This window comes from Nipponia nippon, unplaced genomic scaffold (genome assembly GCF_047370975.1).
Source record: "Nipponia nippon isolate SJK-2023a ecotype South Korea unplaced genomic scaffold, ASM4737097v1 scaffold_6, whole genome shotgun sequence".
NCBI lineage: Eukaryota > Metazoa > Chordata > Aves > Pelecaniformes > Threskiornithidae > Nipponia > Nipponia nippon.
The window spans coordinates 38211800-38226364 of record NW_028262380.1 but is presented as its reverse complement, the minus strand read 5'-3'; positions in this window follow the sequence as shown (position 1 = coordinate 38226364).

The following is a 14565-nucleotide window of genomic DNA, read 5'->3' as shown; positions in this document are numbered from 1 at the left end:
GTCAAGGAGGAAGGTTTCTTCCTCTTTTGTTCTTTTTCTTCTTGGCTCCTGTCTGCTATGTTAGTGAGAAATAGTCAGCTAATTTCAAGTAGCTTTCTCCTACTTCTGCAACAAGCTTCAAAGCCATCCATGGTGCTTAGACCGGTTGAAGGGAAGCAGAAATGGGAGAGCACAGAGGGAGACAGCACCTCTGTTTTTAATGGAACCGGTGTTTGTAGAAAGTAGTGATATGGTACAAAATAAGCAAGTGATGCCCCGATTTTCATAGTGTATATATGTATAATAAATCTCTCATTTTCCTGAGAGTGTCAGCCATACAAGACTTAAATCTGAATTATGGTGTTATTGCGTGTAGGCTAAATTTTGTATAAAAATGACAGTAAATGTTTAAGAGACTGCTCATGGGGTCTTGATAATACCAAATTTGTTAACAATCCCATTCTTTGCGTTGTTCAACTGCAAATCCTCCATAAGGGCTCCATGAGGATTGTCTGTCTTACATTAAGGTTTCAATATTTGATCAAGGTATTGAATTAAAAAGTTCATTTCTACAAGGTACTGAATGTACTTCTCCTTAATTAGCAAAGTTCTTCAACATGTGCTAAAACTGATGCATGCATTTAGTGCTTCTGGCTTTAATGGATGTGTTTCAATAACTTAAATCCAATATACTATCGCCAGAGAGCAATGAAGGGATGCGTTGCAAACATACCTTATGTCTAACTGAAGACTGATTAACGTTGTTATGGTGCAATGAAAACATCACAGCATAAGCAAAATTCAAAACCAGATGTGTGTAGAGCTAGATTCTCAGCTGGAATGCATATCTAACTCTATTGACTTCAAAATATTTTTATAAGACAAATTAGTAAAAGATGCTTGATAAATTGATACACAAATAACTATCATCCAGGTTTTAATCTGAAGTTACAGGATTTTTCTTTAGAGTTTTGTAGGTTATTAATTTTAGTAAGTATATATTACACCACTGCAAGATAAATTCCTTTTTCTGTTTATTTACTTTTTGAAGTCGGGCTCCCTCATTGAGAAATCACCAGTAAGCAAGCATTGTGTGCATTCTGAGTTCTTATATCACAAGAAATGCACAAAATTAGTCGTAACTGACTTGTGCCATTTCCTTAGGATTTTTGAATACTCAGTTTTATTTCCTGGTTTAAATAAATGGATTGAAGTGTTTTAATAGTGTTCTTTAATGGTGAAACAACTAAAAACATGCTTAACTGGTTTCCTTTTTGGCTTATGCTTGAAATCAGATATTTTGGATAGTTTCTGTGAGGCTTTTCTCTGTGTAGTTATTAAGCAAGAGCTTGCAAAAGGAAAAAAAAAAATATATATACCCATCTTAATGATTTCATTTAGGGTTCCTTGCGTCAAAAGTAGGTTGTTGAAAGAGAAAGAGAAAATTTGGTAGCACCTTAGCTACCACCATGCTGTGCTATCCTTAAAGCCATGTAGAAAAGCCTCCCCCTTCTGCGTGCAACAATCAAGAAAGCCTTTCAGCTACCTGAGAGGAACCTGAATTTCTTCTAGGTTTACAATAAACAAAGCTTTATTGTAAAGAGCTTTTCAGTGTTTGCTTAATATAAATTGTCTCAAAATTTTTTCAGAACTAAGGCTGTAAAACACGAGAGGATTTTGGATTGTGCTTTCAGAGAGTCACAAGAGGACTGGCTGGAATCTCTAAGTAGAAAGAGCACATCATGGAAGGGGATAAGGGCAAGTGCACGAGCTAACTAGAATGTGGGTACATTTCAAGAACAAAACCCTAAAGAAGGTTTTATGTGTGGATATTGACTGCTGGTAAATGCATGTCCAAAGCTGAGCATTAGGACTCCTGAAAGGATATTGATAATTTATTCAGAAGAAAGAAGTCTGTTCTTTATTTACAACTCATTTTAATTTCTGTTTGCTTCCTAAAGGAAACAAAAAAATGAAAATATTCTTTCAAAACAATCAGTTGTTAATTAAAACTCATGTTTTATCTTGAAACAAAAAACACACATTGCATGCTTGAGTTTCCCAGCATGCATGTTTCCTCATTTTGACACTTTCCTTAAAGTATATTTTCATTTTCCCATCCATTTTGTACAGCATCAGAATTACCTAACTAGACTTAAGAAATCACACAGAATATCTAAATTGCTAAATATCTAAATTAGAAAGTATCCTTCAGTAGGTAGCCCTCTCTGGTCGTTTTCTTTTCCTTATGTTTGGGTGAGTACTTTTCTTTGAAACACCTGTTGCTGAACAAGTCCGCTTTCAATTGAAATCAATACATGTATATGACACTTCTTTAAATGATTAAGGTTTTCAAATACAATGAGAAATTCCATATTTGATCAGCATTATTAATTGAAACAAACCTCCCAATTACTTGCTGTTTGTGAAATCGTGTTATTTTTTTCCCTCCTCAAATATATAGTGTTGTAACACAGAAGTACAAGTTTATAACTAACTTCATCTAAAATTCTGGATTACTTTATGGAATTAATAAGGTACTTTTAAAAATCATCTTTGTCTCTTGTCTGTTCGTTTGAAGTGTTATCAAGCCCATTGCACTTCTGTGAGTGGTTTTTTTATGGCTACATGCTTAGTCTTTTTGCAAGTTCTAGATTTTTGTTCCATGGATTTATGATTCATATGTATTTTGTCATGTTGTATTTTACTACTTGCTCCACAGGAATTAGCATAAATAACAGGGCTAACAACGTGAAGTCATGACAGAGAGTGGTGTTTGTTGAAATTCCCTGTTTTCTCCACTGCAGACATCAAACAGTCCTAACTTTTTTTTTTTTTAAATATCTTTTAGGACTAAAACTATCAGTCTACTAGAGTTAGTTCTAAAAGACAGAAAGATAGGAAACTGTTTAATTGTATATGAAGGTTTTGGGCATAATACTCAGTGACTTAAATGAATTTCTGTTTGTCATGGAGGGCTTTTCATAGTTGCTCTGTAACTTGTGTGTATTTGTATTTTCAATGAAAATCAAATTTTCAGCTTCCAAGAACAGCATACAGTAGATGAGCTGCTTTCTCCAATAGGACTTGTATCTATGTATCAGTAAATAGTCAAGAATTGTATAAATCTGAACAGCTTATAGCATCCTATGTTGAATTAACTGTTGATGGCAAATATAATTTACATCCTGATTTGGATTTTCTTTGTTTTCTGTGAAAACTGTGAATTTTATTTCAGAAGAAAAAATATATATTGCTTAGCCAGGATATCACAGGCTGAAACTCTACATAAAACCTTGTGGAACCCCACTAGCTTCAAACAATGTAGCTACTATTTGTTAAAGTTGTTAGAATTAAGAATTTGTATCTTAGGTATATGTCAGGCCTCCTATAGGCCTATGACATTTAGAAGAAGTGTCTTGATGTAGGTTGTAATGACTGCTAAAATAAAACCTGCGAGTGATAAATGAACAGATTGCTACTGTGAAAGTGTTTAAAGGTTTAGGACTCCTACTGATAAAACCACCAGAGAGAGTTTGTAGAAGATTACTCTCTTCCCACCTCTAATTGCATTATTTAAGTTGAACAGTTTCTCCACTGAATGGAGTGCAAATAATAAAACCTTTTCATTTATTATGCAAAGTCCCTTACAAAGAAAGTATAGAGACTATAGGAGTTAGGCTTGCTTTATTGTATTAAATAACTGCCCGTCTGCAATGAAGTTCATGGTCGAAAGAAAAATTGTAATTTAACTAAACCAATGATGTATTAGGACTTGATCAAATGGAGATGTTGCAAATATCTGCAGGGGGATGTTATTAACAAATTCTTCATAATGCAAAAATAAGCATTTCCAGTGGAGAAGCAAAAGAATTCTGTCTTATAGAATGAACTATCTAGAAATACTAGAAGATAGTTCTGCTGAGGAAAGGACTGAAATTCCTAGTCGTCTTTTCTACCTCATTAATACAGCTTTCTCTCCACCAACTTTTTTAAAAAAAGATCAGCTTTTTGAATTATAGAAACTACTTTTGACAGAAAAGATTGATTATGGAAGAAAGTAAAATATTGTCAAGGAGAACCACACAGCAAAAGAAAAAATATTGTTCCTATATGCTTATAACCTTATTTATATCTTTTATCTTATTGATAATAGACATAAACTGGGGGATTTTTTTTTAATTGGTTCCAATTGCTTCAGAAAAATAAGATTCAGTAATGGCCCTTTTAAAGCTAAAGGAAACATACAAATTAGTTTGAATGTACATTGCCTTCTTCAGATTTGCTCATATGTGAACCTCATTCATCATTAAGAATACCCGGGCACAGCAAAATGATGTACAATAATAGGCCATGGATGGAAGGATGAAATATACCTTATATGTGCAAATGTAGAAGTTCCTCTGAGGCAAAGTCTATGAAAACACTTGACACACATGTAGGCAAATTAAAGTTGTATATAATCCAGAACATGTCTTACTTTTTTATTGGTTATGGCTATTTCTTTTTTTTTTTTTAGCTTTGTATAAAGGCTATTCAAGCTTAAGGTAAAAAAATACAGGAAAAAAAATTAGAAACATTTTATTTGTTGGCTTTTTTTTTTTACTTTTTGTCAATACTGCTTTTTGAATCCTGAAGGAGAAACTGATAGGAGAGTACTTTGTGAGGAAACAGAAATTCTTATTGGACACAGAGGGGAGAAAATGATTGCAAATTGTAACAAGATATAGAAAATTCTCCATAAATTGATTAGTCGCACTTTTATGTGCCATAGCTTGCACAGCACAGATTCAGTTTCATTGATTTCTCTGTAATTGACATAAAATGGTACACTTACTCTTTCAAGTTATTGCTTCTCAACGTCACCATTTTTTTCCATTATGTGACGTACAATCGGTTCCATTTCTTGACCAGATATTCTTTTTCTGATCATAAAAATAGCCAGAGATTATATTTTTGGAGTGAGATATGTTTTGCCATCTAGATAAATGACAGTAGTGTGAAAGTAAAGAATGCTGCAGAATTAAATGTACTTAAAGAGAAATGTAGCATCAATCTCTTCTTATGAATAACACCAGAAAAGACCAATAACCCTGAAATCAAAGCGTACTAACTCTGAAATGGGCAAGATCACATATCTGTGAAGTGTAACAATTTTGTCTCTGATTTAGAAAATGGTTAAACATGCACATTCTTGTCATATTCTTGTTTTCTTTAGTTGATAACTCAGTGCCTCCCCTCTGCAGCTTCTGCTAGCCAAGATCCTATGGTCCTAAAAGTGCTTAACGTTACTAGGCTTTCTCAGAATTAGAAGTGAGCTAAATAGAAAAAACACTGCTTATTTTCAAAACTTGTGAGAAATCTATCTTCTAACAGAGCATGTATGATTTTATTTCATTTTATTGTGCTGTGTAATTTCACAACCTGGTATATACATTCCCTGTATCAGTCGGCTTTATCTGTCCCAATATGTCTAAATTACCCGTGCCCTGTAAATTTGTCAGATACAGGTAGAAAGGGAAATCTATGATTTGGTAAGAATTATATCAAGTGATCAGCAGAATTAGAGGATTTGAATTTTGATGGTTTTGAATAGATTTTTGTTTCTTAGGACATGCAAAGATTTATGTTTTACATTCATTGAGAAAGGTGATGCTTTCTATATGGGGCCATCCCATTGTAGCATGCTAATAGTCATCTTGCTATATTTCTTCATTAGGCAACCAGGCACAACACTTGGGGCAGTCCAATGTATTTCTTGTAACAGTAGGTGAATGTTATTTTAGTCGTTAGAAAGTTTATCCTGAAGACAGCTTGGCTCATAAGCCAAGATCCCAGACAAATCTGCAAGTCTGGTAATAAAGCATGTGCCCTCTTCCCCCTGAGTCTGTCAGCAGCTGATGAGCCAGCTCACATCGCAGGATACGGAGCTGTGTTAGTGGAAGCCTTTACTAAGAGTGAGGCTTATTATTGGAGCTAATATACATGTAGATGGCTAGCTGTAGTTGAGGGTGGGTGTCCAAATGTGCTGATGAACCCTTATAGGCTTTAATTTAATTTTAATGGGATATTTTAATCTTTTAATGAGTTAGTAATGCAACTGATATTCTTGTTCTGTTTTTCCCCCATGCAAAGACAGAATCACTGGTTATATACTACTAGTAATTACAGAGTACCCAGAGCTACTAAGACTAGTGCCTCATTTTCCAGGCATTTCTTCTGTGTGTGTTTACAGAGTAAATATATGTTTCTGTCATTCATTGAAAGTTCCTGACAGAATGAACTATTTATAACAGAGGTCCAAGATCTTTTCAGCAAACAGTGTACAATGTATGAGGAAAGTCATCTTTCAAATGCATGCGTTCTTTAAAAGAAATACCCATTTATTTTATTCAGTAGTCTTATTTGCAAAGAAGGCCATTTAAGCCAGTTATTGTACAACTAGAGGCTAAACAATGGAAAGAGAGTGTAAATCTTCTCTAGTCACACAACTGTGCCTTTTTCCTACTCAGAGAATATCTGGGCGCTACAAAGATAGTATGGTTATCTCCATACAGCCTTTAACAACCTTCCCATGTATTCTGAGTGCAATAGAGGTGCAGCCCCGAGACACTTGGATGATGTAAATAGCCCCTTGAAAGCCATCAAAGCTTCTGAACTTTTGCAACTTGTGTCAGGTCTGAATAAGGTAACTGGTCATCAGGATCCAAGATTTGAAGACACTAATACCTTAGTGCCCAAGAAGTCACTAATCACACATTGTTCCTATCTTTCTGGCACCTGCATTTACTTTACCTTTCAGTATGACTTTTTGTGGCTCTTCTTTTTGTGGCTCTTAGTAAGATGGTGAGTGCAGATAGGAAATCCTTCAATCAGTGAGGAAGGAAACTTATCTTACCTTTAAGTTGTTCTGCTCCTTTACATTATGAAATTGTCTCTCATGAGGGAACCAGAGGGAATATAAGACCATTTTATGCGTGCTGATGTTGTGACTTGCAGGGGCTCTAACAAATCGTCTGAATTCTATAACTGAGTATTTCTGTATGATTCAGTGTAATTGACAGTGCCAGAAACTAGCCCTAAGCAAATGAAATGCAACACAAAATCTGCTGTAAGCAAATTAATCACAGTCTAAGTGTTAGAAAACTTACACTTCATTTCTTTTCCAGGATACATTTGTAACGGAAAAATAATTCCCTTTTCTCTCAAAAGACTAGGAAGGCTGTCAGGCGCTCTGGGGCAATGGAAATAAGTAGTCTATGCCTCCCGTAAATAAAGATATGAAATGTTTGTATTTGTGAACAAAGGCCAGAGTAACCTCGTAAATTTGACATTCTAGGCTTTGACTCATGGGCTTAGACCACTGACAAATGGGTCACTGCCCCAACTGTCTGCCCCTGCACTTCTCATGCAGGCACTTACCTTAATATTCTGTGCTATAATTTAAGGCTACCTCTCTAATACGATTTTTGAAGACATCTGCTTAAAAGATTGCTCTATTCTTATTGCCTGGAAGCATATCTGTTTAATTAATTATCTGTGTTTCTCAAGATTTTTATTAAGAATGAAGTCTCTTGGACTTTATACAGCAGTGCCCCTGGGCTTGCTGTTCAAGAAAGGAGTTTAGACATGTTTTTTTCTGGATATTTCACCATCCTCTGGCTAGATATTTCATATCCTCACCAGTCCTTATTTATTCATTGGTCAGCAAAGTCTCCTAGGGCATTCTACAAATACACTTTGCATTTTAAATATCTTGCTTTAAATTATAGCAAATGCATTTAATGGTTTTGTTAGGTTAATTTTATTCTGATGGCTTTTTTTCACAAAGCTGTCCAAAGCCTCTGGTCACTGTGATTCTTGGCTTGCTCTTTTCCTTCAGATCAAAACTTTATCTAAGGAGGTCATAAAAAATGTGGTTTCCAGTGAAAAACTCAGGAGCCAAGCACATGACAAATGGAATTCTGTGAAAACCATACTTTCCAAATTAATGCTCACTGTGCATAAACCATGCATATCTTGCTAAGGATGCTGGTGAGAATCCTGAGAGGCACGTGACTTCAAAAGAAGATTTTGCAAACAGCCTACATCACCATATTTTCCTCTTTGTAAGACTACCAGCTTTTCCTGAACAGCAAGCCCAGTTGTGCTATCATGCAAAGTCCAAGAGATTTTGTTCTTAATGAAAAGCTTGAAAAAACTCAGCTTTTCTAAAGGACATGAAAACTAGGATGGTTGTACGTTTTTACATTTTCCACAGTAAGTGTTCTAAAGCTCTTCTTCACTTGGACTAATTCCCTTCCTCTTCACCAACTATGTTCTTTGGATTAAACCTATGGCTGGACAGACTTTTAAACCAATAATAGGTACCTTTTTCATGATACCGTCACAAATCTTATCTTTTGCAATTCTCTGTTATCTAATTATTGTATGTCTTCAGAGGAAATAAGGTCATAGTCTTAATTGTTTGCCTTTTAATATCTGTTGCTTTCATTTAGAGGCTCTAATGTTGTTTCTGGTACCATAACAGCTCATGCACTAGTACCCAATGAAAAACCAATAAATACCTAATTAGCTCTAAGGCTGATAGTATAGTCAGCTTTTATTACGACCTTATCCTTTGCTCTGATGAGAAATTAATATGAACTAGTCATGCTGTTATTTTTTTTTTTGGTCTGTATTGGCAAACTATTTACTGCCTATGTTTTATATCCAAAGGTGCAAGGTTGTTTTTCAGAGTAGGTCTGTCATAAACTAGTGGATAGTTTCACATTTTCTTTTCTGTATGTCCTCATCAAAACTCATCCTCTTTCTTGCTTGTGTAGGATACAGCAATTCTCAAAACTTTATGCTTTATTTTTAATGTTTTACTCTGTGTCTAAACTAATCAAATTACTTAAAACTATTAAATGCATCAGAGTCACTTCTTATAAAAAAGGAACTTTCTAAAGCATGTCTTTCCTGATAGGCACACATTGCATGCAATTGTAAATTGAGGCGTAGTTTGAATTTCATCCAGCTGTGTAGAGAGTTTTAACCCTTCGCACATAAAAGCTGCTCCATTGTTCTACTCATTACTTTTAGTGGTTTTGTTTCTTAATTAATTTTGGTGTGCACATGGCTAGTGTTCAGTAATCACTCCACAATTAGAGAAAAATGGAGAGCTGCTCCCTTCAGTGTCACAGTTCCAATTTTTCCATTGCATGACTCAAGATTCATGTACCTACAGCCCTGGTCAGCCCTACTGTGGGCATACTCTGCAGGTCCAAGTAACCACAACATGGGGTACACGCTGGACTTTCAAGAATTGCTACAGAGCAGCAATGCTACAAGGTGGCAATAATTAACTTGGACATTCAGTTTACTATTATAGTGTGTACTTTAATACAATTTCAGAGCTTTATTTTTAATGTTTTTTCATTTGAATTCATTTTTATTTGTCAGACTTGCCATAGTTGTTAGATAAAATGTAGGTTTAATGATCAAGCCATGTGTATGCGTTCACCACGAGCCTCTTGAAATTGCTGCTAGGAATGCACTGATTTTAGTTTTAGAGAAGTGTTTCTTTTCTAAAACAAGAAACAGTCTCATATAAACATAAAACCAAATTCACTAATCCTGCTTTCCTTTTAAAACTGGAGTATCTATTAAATGACAAAAGATTACAAATTGATGTGATATTCCAAACCAAAAGCCTGGAGATTGTTTGCTGTATTTATTTCTGAAGTTAGATCAGAAGTCATGTTTTAATCAACTTCAAGATATAAGACAATAATAAAAGATGCTGAAAGATTGATATTTCCAGGTCTGCTGTAACATCCTGAATGAGGAGCTAATTAAATTTAGTATTTAACTCCTTCTTATCAGTTCAGGGATAGTAGGCAGGTTTTTTTCATTGTATAAACACAATAAATCCTGCCTCTACACTTTGGTAGCAGAAGAGCTTTGTAGGCAGCCCTGTGCAGGGTTCAGCGAGTAATCCAATCTCAGAGTGATAAAGGCAGAGCACTCAATCTGCAGGTCAGGATGCAACAGGAAAGGCTATAGTTTAGCAAAAGTCTATAAATGATAAAAGCTCTCCTTGACCACAGGCTACTTACATTGACTGAAATTCCACCGTAGTCCCAGATATGTTAAAATAATATAAAGATATAGCTTAACTATAAGTAAATTGAACTATTACAATTGAATAATTTTTTACGCTAGAATTGGGTTTTTATTATTTTTATTTCTGCAGCTTTGTCTCCTCCTCTTAGCAAGATGCTTTAATGTGAAGAAAGCTCCATACTTTGAGAATGTTCAGATTAAACAGAACTTATATTTTTCTCTGAACAGTGCTTTCTCTTCCTCCCCAAAGTAATATAAAAACATGGGGGCAAGTTTTGCTACTGTACTGCCTTTTTACTCAAACCTTTTATTTGAAAGCTATTTTTAACCCTTTGGAGTTCATATTTGGTATTTTTCCCCAGTAATTTGGGCTTTTATTTCTTCTGTTGAGATTAGTGGATGCTGTAATAAACCCACTGAAAAATAACTTCCTGAGGGAGAGAGCAATAGTTCTTTTGACTTCACGTACCATAAAGAAGAATTTGATGCTATTATGCAATACTTTCACCATTGGTCTTTAAAATTACCTTATCTTAAAACATAATTTGACATCCTGACTACCTGAAATGAAGCCATCAATGGAATTACATATTCATTTAAAAAAATATATATATATCCATGACAGATACGAAACTTCATGATTCCTTTACTGAAGTGATGGTGACGGAGCTTGAAAGGGGCTCAGAAAAGTTTTCCTGCTGTTCCCAGAAGCAGTAAAGAAAAAGGCAGGTGTTAAACTCAGGCTAAATCAGATCAAAATGGTAATACAGTGGTAAACAACAAAAATAATAGCTTGTGAGTTCAAAAGCGATGTTGCAGCTCATATCTCCCTGCTATTATCCTTTTCCTCTGTCTAGCTATTTATTGCTCCTAGAACATAGTATCGAAATACTTAAAACCTCTTGACAATGTCTTGAATTAGGGAGGCAGAGGAAAGGGGTGGTTGTGATATGTATCACATGAGGAAATCCAATATAGTTTTATTTTTAAAACTTTCTTAACAGTTACTAACTTGCACTGGACTGCCATTAGTTCCTTTTGCTAAAGTATTTTCTGTATCCAAGAATATTAAAAAATCACAAAATTCCATGAAAGTACATTCATAAGACTGTATACAGGAAGTTGTAAGTTTAAGTCTTTATTACCTTCACTGTAGATAAAGATGCATATTATAGAAACTCACAGGTTAAACAACAGACCCACAGCTACAGTTGGCTGAGAAAGCAAATAATCATAGCTCTTATTAAACTTGGATAAAAAATTGTTTTTACAAACTGTTGCAGTTGTTTAATCCTATCCATAAAAACAACAACTATTTGTCTATAGAGAGAGAATGGACAAGAAAGAAGATAAATATATCACTGACTAATATCACAGCATGTAATTCAATCTGCTGCACTCCTAAGGCTCAAATCAATGACAGTCATGGCAGCCATACAAAGTCAAGGTTAGTGTATGTAGAAAGCTGTTGTTAATATACTGTGCAAGAGTGTGTTTGCAAAATCTACAATTTCCCTTCTGGCATCATGTAATACAAATAGAGGAATTATGCGTTACTCATTCTCTAATATTTAACTATTGTTTATGGATATTGCACTACCATTTCCAGAGCTATCTTTCCACCCATGGAAGTTAGAGTAGTACAATGCTCTCCTCCTTATTATAACTTAGAGAAATACTCCACATGTATACTCCATTCAGGGTTACCCCCAAAGCAGTTACGCTTGGTCCCAAATAGCCTGTCATGGACACCTTCTAAGCTCTCTCTGGTGGGCACTGGGATATATGTATGGCATATGCAATCCAGGCATGCACAAGGCTCTTTTCTGCAACTGGGGCAGTATGCACACATAGGAGACTGGGAACGTACCAGCAGGTAGTCCTTATGGTCATTTATAACAAGGACTCAAGCATGAAATCTGGTGTGGCAATATGGACGAGCTTGTAAAGATGAGGAGATGCTCACTCCACTCTCCTAATACAAGATGGCTGTTGCATAAAACAGAAGGAATTTAGTAAATGGTAAAAGGTGAACTATGTCAAGGTAAGACACTCTGAAAGTTCAGAGTGAATGGGAAGCAGAGAAAGCGTTGTAAGTTAGCCCCATTTTAGCATCTTCCTGGGGAAACGAGTTTACATCCAGTATTTCATCCTGGGCAGACTGAATAATCTGTGTAGTCATTGGCAGGAAACAATGATATAATAGTAGACATTGCAGTAAGTCCTGCCAGAAAATTTCAAAGTATCTTCTATTGAGGATATAAATCTAAAGTACCTATCTTTCTTTTCTAATGCCTTAGGTCTAAATATACTCTGTTTTCCATAGAGAGCATCTATAATTTAAATGATTTACTCTGTGCATAAAGAGTGAATTCTCCAAGTGTTCTTGCTTTTATTTCTCAAAGAAAGCCCTTGGAAAAAAACCTTAAATATACAATCATTCAAGATGCGGGTACAATCTCTGAAGTACTGCTTCACCTTAAAACTATCAACACAGAAACACATTTTGAAAACAACAAAGTGACTGCTGAGTATATGAACAATATTGAGATGGCAGTATAAGATCAGTCACTTTTCCCAGATCTTTAATATCAAACCAAAGACAGAGTTTGACTGAGATTAAGGTTACCACAAATAACAAGATACAAACATTTGTATTTTCAAGTGGTGACTAAATCAGTGTGTAGGGGTTATACTTTATATCCGCACTATGTTAGAGCAGTATTTCCTTCTGGCATTGTGCTGCACTCATTTTTCTTGTGACACAGGCTTTTCGGGCTATGTGCACATGTCTCCCATTATCTATAACAGAACCTCACTAATTGATGCAAAATATACAGATGCTGTAAATTACTGACTTCCAGCTATAAATTCACTAGTAATTGGGGGGAGGGGTGAAATAAGGGAGCTATAAGAAGAGCTCTACTAAATGCTTCTTATTGTATTATATTTGCTTTTGTTCATGTGGCTTTGGAACTTTCCCCACTCTCTTCTCTTTTCCCCTTCAAAATGGGGCTGCATGGACATCTGCAGTTTTCTGAGAGCTAATTACAACACTCCCATAAAAGGAAGATTGTTGCATTATGAATTATGTACTAGGATGCCTTACTTTACAAAATGTAATTTTTTTTTGTTATTTCTCCCATTCTTTTGGCTGCATGTTCATATCTTATTTGAAAAGAATGTTCTGAGAATAAGTAGCTAAATATTTCAAAGCATTTTGGAAGAACAGTTCTGAGGATATTGAATTAAAACGAGCAGTGGCAATGATGAAGCTGTTAGGGCTTGCAGCAAAAGTGAAGACCAACTCCTCTCCCACTGCAAATCGCAAATAGAATCCGATGTGATCCGAACAAAACCTTCCCTAAACTGGGGACAGATTAACTTGAACATAAATTAACTAAATCATTAGATCTAGCTTAAAAGCTCCAGTATTATGAGACAAGTCTATGTCCTTTCTCTCCTTCTCAGTTTATACCACCATGAAAAAAGAAGCAGCTTGATTTCTAATACCCAGTGTTTCAATGGACTCTGTGTATTACTTTCCAAGTATTTGCTTGTGTATCTGCTGGCTTTCAAGAGTTCCCTAGCATTTAGGGAACTTTTGTTAACCAAGAAATACCTATTGCAATCCCTAGTTCTCTCCTTACCCTTCCCAAGAGCTTGTTAGCCCACTGTAGATACACTCTGTTGTGGATGTCTGTACTTGTTTTCTTCATCCCCTGTGGAACTGATATGTACAGAAAATCCTTTCTTACTAAAACCTATTGTAGCAAATTTCATAGAAGTATGTCAATAGAGAAAACTATAAAATATTGTACGTGAGTGATAGTCTTTTACTATGCAGTAGATGCGGTCTATATTAAATGGAGTTTTGTCTCATTTCTTTTCTGATGGTACACATGCAAATGCTTGCCTTTTGACAGTTTTACTCCCTTTCTATTTCTTATACATATAGTACATAAATCTGAGCAAAACTGATACAACTTATTTTTCAGCTTCTTTGCATCAAGCAAGGTTTATAATTGGCTTTCTTTTAGGAGTAAAGTATCCAAAACATGCATTTGAAATAAACATAAAAACTTTGCAACCGAACATGCAAAACAGAACACTGCTCAGGACAGTGTGGGAGCAACCAATGACCTAAGGTATTGGAATTATTTAGCTATTTTTAGTTTTATTTTAACTTCTGAGGTCAAAATATTTTTGTGTTGTTACCTTTTAATTAAAAGTAATCTGCATTTATTTTGTGTTTTCACCATGTGGTGGTCTGTTATAGTTATTTAAATAAAAATGAAGGCAATTAGATGATATCCTAATGACTGCCACATAATTCAGAGCCAGTCTGTCATGTAAATGAGGGGCTGTAACCCTCACAGGTTAGGTCTTATGTCCAAACCTCTGTCAAGGATCTTGCTCATTATTCAGTGTTTGTCTGTTTTCATTCATTCGTAGAACTAATTTATCTGAGCTTTTAGA